Source organism: Malaclemys terrapin, chromosome 9, assembly GCF_027887155.1.
Source record: "Malaclemys terrapin pileata isolate rMalTer1 chromosome 9, rMalTer1.hap1, whole genome shotgun sequence".
Lineage (NCBI taxonomy): Eukaryota > Metazoa > Chordata > Testudines > Emydidae > Malaclemys > Malaclemys terrapin.
In genome coordinates this window covers 19585057-19598034 of record NC_071513.1, presented here as the reverse complement: position 1 = coordinate 19598034, position 12978 = coordinate 19585057, and the positions used below count along the sequence as shown (strand labels likewise).

The 12978-nt window shown below is 44.5% G+C and overlaps 1 protein-coding gene across 1 annotated transcript in view; it reads left to right on the top strand.

Annotated features, from left to right (window-relative positions):
- Positions 1 to 264: 264 nt before the first annotated feature.
- The window catches only part of AMOT (angiomotin), an 88425-nt gene continuing 75711 nt past the window's right edge, over positions 265 to 12978 (top strand). Inside the window, exon 1 of the mRNA XM_054039509.1 lies at positions 265 to 383. The gene's annotated coding sequence lies outside the window, so the exon portion shown is untranslated. The remainder of the gene's footprint in view (positions 384 to 12978) is intronic.

The window sequence follows — 12978 nt, the reverse complement described above, 5'->3', positions numbered from 1 at the left end:
AGCGAAAGGTTGCTTTTTGTATATATAGACGCATAACAGCGGTGGTTATTTTCACTATGGCTCACAAGGCACTGGGATCCGGGCTGAGACCCCCAGTGCAGCACAGCTGTGGACTCACGTCTTCCCTGGGGACCTTTTGGGGGCGTGTAAGGGCGAGAGAACTACACTTCCCAGCAGACTTTGCAGCGGGTTCCCACAGTGGGGCATGCTGGGAGTCGTAGTTGGAGGTGCCTGGTGAAAGTTAATCACCGAAGCGGCGGTAGGCAGTTCCCAGAGCGCCTCGGTGTGTCTCATTGTCGTGCCGGCTTCGGCTTTGTCACCTCCAGGGGACGCGGCGCAAGATGGATGAAGTGTGGGCGGCTGCTGGGGCAGGTGCCCGCGGGGTAAGCAGCTGGGGCGCTGCCCCACAGGGCGGAGGGGGATGATCTACCCGGCACACGAGCGTGCGCGGTTCCGCACCTGGCTACACCCAGCTGCTGCCCCCGGGGGCTGGGCGCGTGGCTCGCTGGCCGTGCCCGGGCTGTGCGGCAGGCTCGGGCGCACCCGGGAGCGGCTCCCGGCAGCCCAGGGGGAGGAAGAAGGATCTGCCATCGCTTTTCCGCTGCTGCCCTTTGAACTGCTTTGTGTCCGCCAACAAAGAGGGAGGGGGGTGCGGCGATCTCCTCCCCCTTCTCGCTGTCACGGGGCTTTAAGGGCGTTTGCTGGGACAGGGATTTGCGGCTCTAGCTCCCTCCAAAGGGCAGCGGCGAGAAACAAAACCGGCTGGATCCCTCCCCTCCCCCCGGAGCCTTGAGAGAGGGGGACTGGCCTCCCCTCGCTGCCCAGCTCTTCCCCCCTCCCCCAACCAAGCCCTGTCCTAGTCCGCGCCACTCCCTCCCCAGAGTCCCGGGGGTGGGGCTGCCCTCCCCCTGGCTCCCCGCAGGTGGCAGGGGGGCTGCCCTCCCCTTCTGTCCCCTTTCTGCACCTGCACCAGAGTCCTGCAGGTGCAGTCTGGCTTTACTGGCTCCCTGCCCACGCTGTATCGCCCGAAAGGAGCTGTCTTGCGCTCCCCGGAATTCAGAGCCCGGGGTTCTCTTGCCTCTCTCTAGCGGGCGGAGGCAGGAGCTGGAGGGCGGGTTTTGTGGCTAAGGCACTGAGCTGGGACCCTGGAGACCTGCATTCAGTTCCTGGCTCTTCCACAGCTTCCTTTTGTGACCTTGGGGGGCAGAGGAAGTCTATTAATTAATAACTGTGAGGTACTTGGATACAAGAAGGGTGGGGGTATTTATCAGACAGAGAAAGGGGTTTCCCTCCCCCCTCCAGCTTGCCTTAAAGCCCAGAGAGAGCACATGCCCCTCCCCCAACACCAAAGTGTGGGACTGCCCTGCCCCACCTGCACCCCCAGCCCCAAACCTGTAGCATAAGAACATAAGAATAGCCCTACTGGGTCAGACCAAAGGTCCATCTAGCCCAGTATCCTGTCTTCCAACAGTGGCCACTGCCAGGTGCCCCAGAGGGAATGAATAGAACAGGTGATCATCAAGCGAACCATCCCCTGTCGCCCGTTCCCAACTTCTGGCAAAGAGAGGCTAGGGACACTATTCCTGCCCATCCTGGATAATAGCCATTGATGGACCTATCCTCCATGAATTTATCTATTACTTTTTTGAACCCTGTTGTGGTCTTTGCCTTCACAACATCCTCTGGCAAGGAGTTCCACAAGTTGACTGTGCACTGGTTGAAAAAATACTTCCTTTTATTTGTTTTAAACCTGCTGCATATTAATTTCATTTGGTGACCCCTAGTTCTTGTGTTATGAGAAGTAGTAAACAACATTTCCTTATCTACTTTCTCTACACCAGTCATGATTTTATAGACCTCAATCATATCACCCCTTAGCCGTCTCTTTTCCAAGCTGAAAAGTCCCAGTCTTATTAATCTCTCCTCATTCGGAAGCCATTCCATACCACCAATCATTTTTGTTGCCCTTTTCTGAACCTTTTCCAATTCCAATATATATTTTTTTGAGATGGGGTGACCACATCTGCACACAGTATTCAAGCTGTGGGCGTACCATGGATTTATATAGAGGCAACATGATATTTTCTGTCCTATTATCTATCCCTTTCTTAATTATTCCCAGCATTCTGTTTGCTTTTTTGACTGCCACTGCACATTGAGTGGATGTTTTCAGAGAATTATCCACAATGATTCCAAAATCTTTCTTGAGTGGTAACAGCTAATTTAAACCCCATCATTTTGTTCCCCAGTCACCTAGTTTTGAGAGATCCTTTTGTAGCTCTTCACAGTCTGCCTGGGTCTTAACTATCTTGAGTAATTTTGTATCATTTGCAAATTTTGCCACCTCACCGTTTACCCCTTTTTCCAGATAATTTATGAATATGTTGAATAGGACTGGTCCCAGAACAGACCCCTGAAGGACACCACTATTCATCTCTCTCCATTCTGAAAACTGACCATTTATACCTACCCTTTGTTTCCTATCTTTTAACCAGTTACCAATCCATGAGAGCACCTTCCCTCTTATCCTGTGGCAGCTTACTTTGCGTAAGAGCCTTGGTGAGGGACCTTGTCAAAGGCTTTCTGAAAATCTAAGTACGCTATATCCACTGGATCCCCTTGGTCCACATGCTTGTTGACCCCCTCAAAGAATTCTAGTAGATTGGTGAGGCATGATTTCCCTTTACTAAAACCATGTTGACTCTTCCTCAACAAATGATGTTCATCTATATGTCTGACAATATTGTTCTTTATTATAGTTTTATTATAGCATCTACATAAAGATTCTGCTCTCTTTTTCCATCCGTCCCCTATGGCCTCTTTACATTCGAAAGAGGGTAAGTGAATCCATACCCACCAGCTGGGATGTGTCAAGAGAACAAGTTTTTCACTCAGTTTGCAATAATCCCAGCAGAGTCCGTAGTTATAGTTTTGTGCCACTTCCTGCAAATCACATTTAGCTCCATAAATTTATTTCAGTTCTTTGTTCTTGAATAAGTGTCAGGATCCTGCTAATCACCGCAGCCTTGGGCAGGATCTGGGCCTAATGATCTTTGAGGCCAGGCACTGAGGTGATGGCAAATTGGGAGAATATGTAGGTTGGGATTCTGTCTTTGTTAAACCTATTAAATATCCACTATGAGCCTGACCCTGCAATCCAAGCACAGGGAATAAATCCTATTAATTTCAGTGCGCTATTTACCCAGGGCCAGCTCTAGTTTTTTTTTTTTTTTTGCCACCCCAAGCAAAAAATTTGCCGCCCCAATCTCTGAGAGCGCAACTGGCCAAGCCAAAAACAAACAAACAAAAAAATGCCGCTCCTGGAATTGTGCCTCCCCAAGCACGTGCTTGCTTTGCTGGTGCCTAGAGCCAATCCTGTATTTACCTGTGTAAGGGCTGCAAGATTGGGCAGTAAAAGCTAGATTTTGGGTACTGATGAAGCATAGCATATAAATTGGACCCAAGGTGGGTTTAAACCTCCTTTGTTCTCTTGGGGGCAGCCAAGAGCTGATAGACCCCTCCACATAAATTGGAGCAGCCCAAAGTTCCCACAGCAGTGGCTTCCTAGGGGTTGTTCTACTAGCCCAGGATGCCTGCAGCACAAGGCTCTTCAGTAATGCCTCTTCCTCCTGCTGCTTCCTATGCTGGAGGAATCCTCAGCTGCTTGGTTAGCGTGTCTCAAAGGGGCCACAGCAGGGACCAAAGTTCTGGAACTAACTGTCACTTCACATAAAATTAGTGGCTTAATCCTGGCAAAGATCCTGATTTCAGTCCCAAGGCGGTGTGATAGAAGCAGGAAATACGACTTGTTCAAGGGAGGAGAGCTTCTGCTTGAATTTTATTTTGATTCCAATATATCATAATAATACCTAGTGTTTACTTAGCACTTTTCTTCAGTAGATCTCAAAGTGCTTTACAAAACAGGTAAGTATTATTATCCGCATTAAGGATGCCTGTTTCAGGCTCTGGGCACCCTCCACAGATCATTAAGAATACAATCCAGTTAATGAAAGCAGCAGTGACAAACCAATGACCTTTTCCCACACACGGGAAGCCATTCCACAAAACCACAATTTCCATATCAAATAAAACTCCATACCCTATTAGCTCTCAAATCTCAATTCTCCTCAAGCACCTGCTCAAATCAAAGGGCTTTGTGGTGTGTCTTGTAGATCAATGTATTTAGGTTATTACAGACCAAAGGAAAGGGAGCTGGGGAGTGAATTCCAGGGTTGAGGGGCCTTGTGGAGAATATTCTGTCCGTTGGTCCCTTATCCAAGTTCTGTCATTCGAATAAGTATCTGAAAGTTAGGGAACTTATTCAAAGCTGGAGTCTGAACCTATCAGAGTTGGCCCTGGATCTACTTCAGTCTATTCATAGAAGAGAAAGAATCATTCAGAATTAGAGATTGCCCAGAACTGGAACTCAGAGTCTAAATTCAGTTTACATGACTCCTAAGATTTCACTAGGAGGGTGGTGAAGCACTGGAATGGGTCACCTAGGGAGGTGGTGGAATCTCCATCCTTAGATGTTGTTAAGGCCCGGCTTGACAAAGCCTTGGCTGGGATGATTTAGTTGGTGTTGGTCCTGCTTTGAGCAGGGGATTGGACTAGATGACCTCCTGAGGCCTCTTCCAACCCTAATATTCTATTATTCTAAGATGAGGGAAAATTTGTGAAGAATGCTGGGGCAAAATTTTGTAAGGTCAGCATGTGACACTTTGTCATAAATGGATCTGAATTCTCCTGTGTCAGCCTCAGACACAAACTCTGAATCCTATCCTAGTGCTAAACCAGATTTACATATCTTGTCCTCTTCCTCTGCCTATTGGAAATAGAACACCCCAGGATTGATGTTTCTCTACAGTGTTCACTTTGAGTACCACTACAGATAATATCCTCTTCTGCAGTCTGAATGCTTGATGTCATGTCATAGTTATTCTCTAGGAATGTGTCTGCCCTGGATTGTGATGATAATGCTCAATGATGACCTAATTGCAGCACTCTCACTGTGTAGGAAAAGTACTTGATTGTGGCCTCTTGGTTTGTCTTCTCACCAAAGAGATCATTGCCTCACAATACAATGCGCCATCAGTGCTGTCACTTCATTTATTTAATGAGTTGTTATAAGGCTGGTTAATACATCTAAAGACCTTGGGTATAGTCCTGGTGTCTAACCCTTCTCTGAGCAGGTGTAGATAATGGAGGTAAAAATGCCTGGGCCTGGTCTAGCTTTCCCACCATTGCTATCACCGTGGAATTGCACCAGTGCTAGTACAAGTGTGGGAAAATTCTTGAAAATTGCCAGTATAGAAGGAGCCTCAAATAGGTGGAACTAAAGAGAAAGGAACGATGATCTAGGTGCCATTCCTGGTGCTACTACAGAATTAGGGCTAGATCTGCAAAGGAGATTTAGACTCAGCATAGCAGCACCTCATTTTTAGGTGTCGTGCCTCCTAATTGAATCCACAGCTCTGAATTAGGTGACCAGGTTTCCTGTACAATGCCTGGGAGATTTAGGCACCTAAGAATGGGATCCACCAAGCCAGCAAACTGAGCTGGGAGCTGCCTAAGCTAGCCAGTGGGAAATGCTGAAGAGAAAGGTAGGGCCTAAGTCTTGCCCCTCAAAAGGAGTTGGGCTCCTAACTCTGGGCCAGAGGGAGGTGCTTCCCTCTACTCAGAATACAAGCCACGACTCCTTTCTTGAAGTTAGATGCCTACACCAGGTTAGCCCTTTCTCTCATAAAGGTGGTGGAGGATGTGGGAGACCTGGGTTTAAATCCCTACTTTACCTGATGTGGAACAGGGAGTTGAACCCAGGTTTCCCATGTGAACGTAGCATCCCGTGGGCTAGGGTAATCTGGGGTGGGAGTTTCTCCTGGTGGAGCTGTTCCACTTTGTATGAAATGCTTATTGATGTCCGAAGCCTAGGAGTCTGCATTCATGATCAAGAGCCAGAGAGGACTACTGAATTCATATTTCTGACTGAGGCGAGGGTTAGTGTGAGTATGGGGAGAGGGGTGTACGAGCGGCCCAGCATGTACAACACAGCTAATAAAAGGGAGAAGTGTCCAAACTTTCTGTGGTATAAGTGTCCTGTACTGGTGTCACAATTCCTTTCAAATTCTTAGGACTCCTGCTTTTAGCACCTTCCAATCTTGCAGTGATCTCCTCATGTATACCTGCCATGGACCTGAGTATCAGTGTGTTGAAAAGCGTGGCGCCTCAGGTTTGAAACCACCTGTCACTTTGAGTAAGTGTAGGAGTTCGCTTTGGTTGCCTTCTCAGGAGCCTTTGTTCCCCACATGGTTTGTGCAACGTGCTGTGTGTTGTTTGGCTGTCACCCTCCACCCCAGAGTTAACTGCATCTCACTGGTGATTGTATGGTTAAAAAGTGCTTTGGGATTATATGTGAGTGTAAAGTGTTGTTATTATTAGGATGAAGCTCTCCAGAACTAGAACAATTGCTGTTGAAATTGACCTTGCTGTATGTTGAATCTTATCTATTTGTGTTGTACTATTGATTATCATTATTATTATTTCTTTATTCTTAGTAGCCCTCATAATTTTATTTGTTTTAGGTTTATAAAACTCTCCGTAGGTGTCCATCCTATTGTCTTTATGGCCATCCCATAAATTAAAACACACAATACAAAATACACTATAAAGGGACTATTTACCACACCTTGACATGCAAATAAATATCTACCAGCTAAGATGAGAATGGTAAAATAGACCCAAGCCCCTGCAGCCCTCAGTCCATCCCCTCCCCAACATCTGCCAACTGTTCTGGCTGCTTTCTCCAAACCATTGCCCTTGTCTCAGTTTTATCTGGATTAAGTAGCAAACAGTTAGCCCTCACCCAGTCCCATGGTTATATAGGGTGATATATAAAAGAGCCCAAGGCCAGATTTTGGAGTGCTCAAGCATCCACAATGAGGGCTAGATTTTCAAAAGAGCTCCACTCCTATTTAGGCACCTAATTAAGGGTCATATCTTCAGAAGGGCTTGGCATCCAGCAGCTCCCATTATGTTGCTTACGGCCAATTTTCAAAAGACCTCAGTGTGTTGGGTGCTGAACTCCTGAAAATTCCATCCAGAAGTACTGGGTAATTTGTTCCACTGCTGTGGCCAGGTCAGCTGTGGTAGAGCTGTGAACCTGGGTGTCCTCAGCCTGGTGAATAAATTGCAGACTGTGCCTCCTCATTAAATGTTGCCAATAAGAAAGAGCTCTTGAGGCAGAGACAAGGGTTAGAGGACACAGTGGTAAAAACTCCAGCAGCAGGTCTGTAGTTCGGCTCGTACTGTTGCACTGATGGAGATGCATGCCAAAGCCCCATGTATTTAAAAAAAATAAATTTCTTTATGTATGTGTTTAATACCTTAGGCTGATATTTGTGAGGCCTTTTGAGATCTTTGGGTCAAGTATATTATATAAGGGTTTGAGCTGAAACCCATTACAGTCCATCAAAAGATTCCCATTCCTGTTTTCAAGACATTTAAAAAACAGAACAAACCATTTTAAGCAGCTTAATGTGTATTTATTGAAGAGACGAGTCTCCAAGAAATAATTTGAATATCATGGCTTTCCATTACTATATATTAAGAAGGAAATCAGAAGAACAAAAAGCTACTTTTGAAAACTGTTCAATGAGAAACAAACTGGCAAAAACCAGGAAACTCAATCCTAAGGCTAATGAATACTCTGTCCTGAACTCACATTGACTCTTTTGTTTCCCACACTCCCATGAGCTGCACACAGATTCAGTTTGCCAGTCTTAACCCTTCTGACTGAGGTCTGCTCTACATACAGTTTTTGTTCTGGGATAACTATGTTGGGGTGGGGTGTGATTTTTATTTTTCACCGATATAGTTATACCAATGCAACCCCTAGTGTGGATGCAATACTACCTGTATAAATACCAGTATAACTGAGTCTGCACTAGGGAGGCTGTACCACTTTCACTATACTATATTTTAACTATATAACTTTTGTGTGTAGACAAGGCTTATGTGTACACCAGGAAAATTGGGACCTGTGATACACCGCTGTTGCAGCTTCATGATGGAAGTTCTAGTGTAGATAGGGCTTAGAGCAGGTCTGGACTGCACTTTAGTTAAAAAGCCAGTGGCTAGCCTACACTAGCCGTTCTGCTGTTGATACCACTGGCACCGCTGCACCCATGCCAGTGCTACAGTGGGAAGTTTTAAGGAAAAACAGTGTAGTGTAGATGCACCTTTAATGTGCTGCTGTTATTTGTCACAGCAGCAATGAAATTGATGGAATGCCATCACTGAGGGGTTAGCTGGAAGATTCAGCATTATGGAAGCCCTGTTCTGCCAGACTGCATCTGGACTATTCAGTAGTGCAGAACAGGTGCTTTCTACTGTGAACAGCAGTAAAAATGATGTTTACTACCTGCAACAGTTAAATTTATTCTACTGTTGACTAAATTATAAACAATGGTTTCTGAGCTGGCAAAGATACCAAACATAATGATCTGCTAGGATGATCTGGTCTCTTAAAAGTGACTGTTCTGTCTGCCAAAGTTTAGCAAGCTGTTTAGTGTTGCTGTTGTTTGTTAAGTTAAACTGGGTCCAATTTGTAGCCCATTTACAACAAAAATTGCATATTGTGTCTTTATAATAGAAATTGATTTGCTTTGCTCATTTTTCCTCTAAATGGGCTATTAAACTTGGTATCTCCAGCAGAGGGTGCTGGTGCTCTGTCAGAACTCAGAACCAGCCTTTCAAATTGATTGGAAAAATCTGATCAGACCTTGTTCCGTGATCAAATCTGTACTTTTTTGATTTGAGGAAAATAAAGTTTGAATCAGTTGTCTGAAACTCACTGGCTTGCTGTATTTAGTTCCATCAAAGGAGAAATGTATTTCTTCTAAAAATTATCCATTTGCTTAAAAAACCTTGATGTTGGTTGTCTTTTTTGCTCACTCTCTCTGTAACCCTTTGAATAGCGTTTCATGTGTTTTGTCCTCAGCAGAGATTATCCTCCTTTTTAGATAATGTATTCTCATTTCACTGCTTCTTTTTAATATTTTTGGTCAGAATTAATATTTAGAATCAGTTTAATATTTAATGCAGCTTTTATTGGGAGGATATAGGCTGATCCTGTAATTAGTTCCACTCAGGTATGGGGGGAGCAGGAGGGGTCTGTGTGTGTGGAGCTCATTGTAGGATTGAGGCTATACTCTTATTCTTGCAGCAGGATGGATAAAAAGATCTGATTAGGTCTCTTTCAGCTCTCAATTCTGTGATCCTAACATTAAAAGTAAGCTGCAAAAGATTTAAATACAAATGGGCTCGTGTTCTTTTTTTCTTTTTCTTTTTTTTGTTATTGTTGTTACTTTGCTTCTTTATGACGTATAAAGAGGCCCTGAAAGATTTTTCTTTTTTCAGAGAAGAAAATTTGCTTTTTTTTAGCCTTAGAAATATCAAGAATATGAAGTCTGCTTTTTCTGGAGGACTTGCTGAATGTCTCAGAACATGTTCTATTATGAGTTCTCAGAACTTAGTATTGAAATTTTAGCAAAGACTTCCTTTCTTCAAAATGTTCAATAATCACTGCAGTTAAATAGCTATTAACAACACAAACAATACACTATCTGACTAAACAGCCTTTTCCCTCTCACTTGCTAAACTTTCATTCTTTTGTGGTGTCATCATATTGTTAGTTCTTCATCATAGAGTCGTACAGGGCAAATTCTAATTTCAAATGCAAAAAAAAAGTTTGTTTTATATATATATATATATATATATATATATATATATATGTGATATGGCTTTCTTTATACAACACAAAGAGGAAAAAAAGAGATGCATGAGTCTAATATTTTTCTTCGTAAGTGATCTTTAAGACAAGTAAACTGCAGTCTAGACCAGAGGCATTAATTTTGGCTGGGAAGAATAAAGAAGCCTATGTATAATTTTCATTGTGGCGAAGTATTGATTATACTGGAATTTCATGTCCTCTATCAGTTTTTATTGTGGCACCTTTCCTTAATAATGTGTTGACATTAGGGGAAAAAAGGAGATCAGCAGAGTAATATTAATAATAATACAAATAATTACTGATATCACTGGTAATGGTGTTTGTAATTGACATTCCCACATTTAAATATTCATTGATGAATACGAACTAATTTGGTCAAATGATCGTTGTGTTGAAGTGCATGGAAAGCTACCCCGGCACTGCAGTGCCTTTTTATACATTGCTTTATAACACACAGTCCACTGTGGGTCTGATCCAAAGCCCACTGGAATCAATGTAAGTCTTTCCATTGACTCCAGTGGGCTTTAGATCATAGCCTATGTGGAGACAAGCAGTAAACTTTTAAATCCTAAAACACTTCAGTGATAGCCTTTTACACCCAAAGATCTCAGTGTGCTCACAGGTCCTCTGTGAGATGGGTCCTTATTAATACACTTGGTTTAGAGATAAGGAGGGATTTGATTTACTCAAGAATCTGAACTTGAAGCCCTTACTCAGGCAAAACTCCCATGTAAGTCCATTGATGCTGGGCATGGATATAGCCAGAGTGAAGCCAATACGTTTAATTTAATTTTCTGTAGTGGGGGATTGCTTAACAGCATTCTAACTATTTCTTCCAAATTGCTCTGTAAAAGGGGGCCCATGCTGGCTAATTATAGCACTTCCCTTACAGGCTGTAACCAAAAGGGATTAATGGTAGAAACATGGTTGCTCATTTTATTTTCCATTTTCAGTGGGTGAGGCTGCCGTTTTTGTTCACACTAAAGTTCCAACTTCTCTGGGCTGGGCTGGGAACTGGGTTAAGGAACTCTGTTTAAACTACCAATCCTAGTATTAGCTGGAACCATGTTCCTCAGTTCAGTGTACAGCCTGGGATAGACAGGGTCTGAGGCTACATGGCCAGGTCTACACTACAAATTTTGGTCAATGCTAGTTACGTTGGCATAAAGCCGCCACAGTTAGTATAATGCTTGTGGGCAGCATGTGGACTTGGCTCCTTCCGTCAGCGCTGCACGTACTCACCAGGAGTGCTTGTGTCAATGAACAGTGTGGTAGGTATCCCAGTGTGCAACTCACCATTGTTCAGCGCACTATCTTTGGGGAAGTTTTGGCAGTCCGCGGTGGGACAGAAACGAGGGGTGGCTGTGAGTAAGGGGTCAACATCCCAACATGCAACTCTCTCCATCCCATGATTTTTGTGCCTTTTTAAAAATCTCACGAACCTACACAGCCCCCCTCCCTGTCAACCATCTCTGACAGAAGCATATGGCATGACACAGCTCTGACTTACTGTCATGAGCATTGCAAGCATTCGATGGTATCTGCAGAGCTGTAAGCGGGGAACATGATGATTTCTTGGAGGGCAGATTTCTGTGGAACATAGTGAGAACCAATTCAAGGTTGTTGATGGCATTCACGGAGCAGCTGTAGATGGTGGAACGCTGCTTCGAGGCCTCAGAAACAGGCACTTACTGGTGGGATTGCACTGTAATGCAGGTTTGGGATGATGAGCAGTGACTGCAGAACTTTCAGATGCACAAGGCTACATTCCGGGATCTGTGTGCCAAGCTCCTCCCAGGCTTCCAGCAGGAGGACACCAAAATGAGTGCTGCACTGAAAGTGGAGAAGTGATTGGCGCTCTAACTGTGGAAACTTGCAGCACTGGGTTGCTGCCGGTCAGTGGAAAATCATTTTGGAATTGGAAAATCCACTGTGGGGGCTGTTGTCATGTAAGTGTGCAGGGCCATTAATTGTCTCCTGCTGTGCAGGACTGTGACTTTTGGCAATGTGCAGGATGTCAGGGATGGATTCGCAGCAATGGGGTTCCTGAACTGTGGTGGCGCAGTAGACAGCACACATGTCCCTATTTTGGCACCTGACCGACTTGCCTCCGAATACATCAACAGAAAGGGCTACTTTTCTATGGTTGTGCAGGTGTTGGTGAATCATCAGGGACACTTCACCGACATCAGTGTTGGCTCTGAATACTGTCAACGTTTTCCGTAGCGGTAGCTGATATCTCTCTCCTGAGGGTAACAAAGGCACAGAGAGCACAGCTGTTGCTGGCGTCCCAAAAGCCGCCTGGGCCCGAATGCTGCTAGTTTGTGTGCTGCAATGGCGCCTGCCAAAGTAATTGCTGACTGGCATGGGAAAGTGTCCTACCGCGGAGGAATAAATATGGCTGCCATCCATAGAAATCTTTGACAGAGGATTGCAGAGTACATCTCAGGAGTATTCAAGGGTCATCATTGTATACATAAACAAACTGCTCCTTAGTGCCCCCCCCCTCCACTCTACAGGAGAATGAAAAGCAGATAACAACGCTACCCCTCTTTGTTGAACCGCCACCTCTTCTAGTGAGAGTAAATTAATGAAAAGTTAGTGGCTGTGACCTGTTAAGTTGGGGGCACCATCAGAACTTCTCTGTAATGGGAAAGACATTTATACACTTACCCAAGGTTCCTAACTCTGCATCGGGCTCACCCATGCTCGACTGTCGGGACTGATTGGTCTGCGGTGGAATCTCAAACAGGTCCTGGCTCATGGCATAGCTGGACCACCCGGTCACATATTCCCCATCCTCTTTCTTTCCTCTTTCTCCTCGTTCTCACTATTTACACTAGGGGCAGGGCTGGATTAATTTTTTGTGGGCCCAGCACCAAACATATTTGTGGGCCTCCTGGGGAATGAAGGGGGTAGGGGCAAGAGCACAGCGGGCAGGGTGGATTTGATTTAAATCATGATTTAAATCGTTAGTCAGGAAGACTCGATTTAATCATGGTTTTCTACATAAAAGTGCATTCTTGTTGGTTGTTATAACCTTAATACGTATTCTTCATAACTCAGAGATAGATGTAGGTTTTATTTTTAGAAGGTACACACTATATACATTTTTAAACAGTGATTTATTTTGAAAACATTTTGGATGAGTTTTACAGCTGTGTCAGAAAATGAATGATTGCTTGATT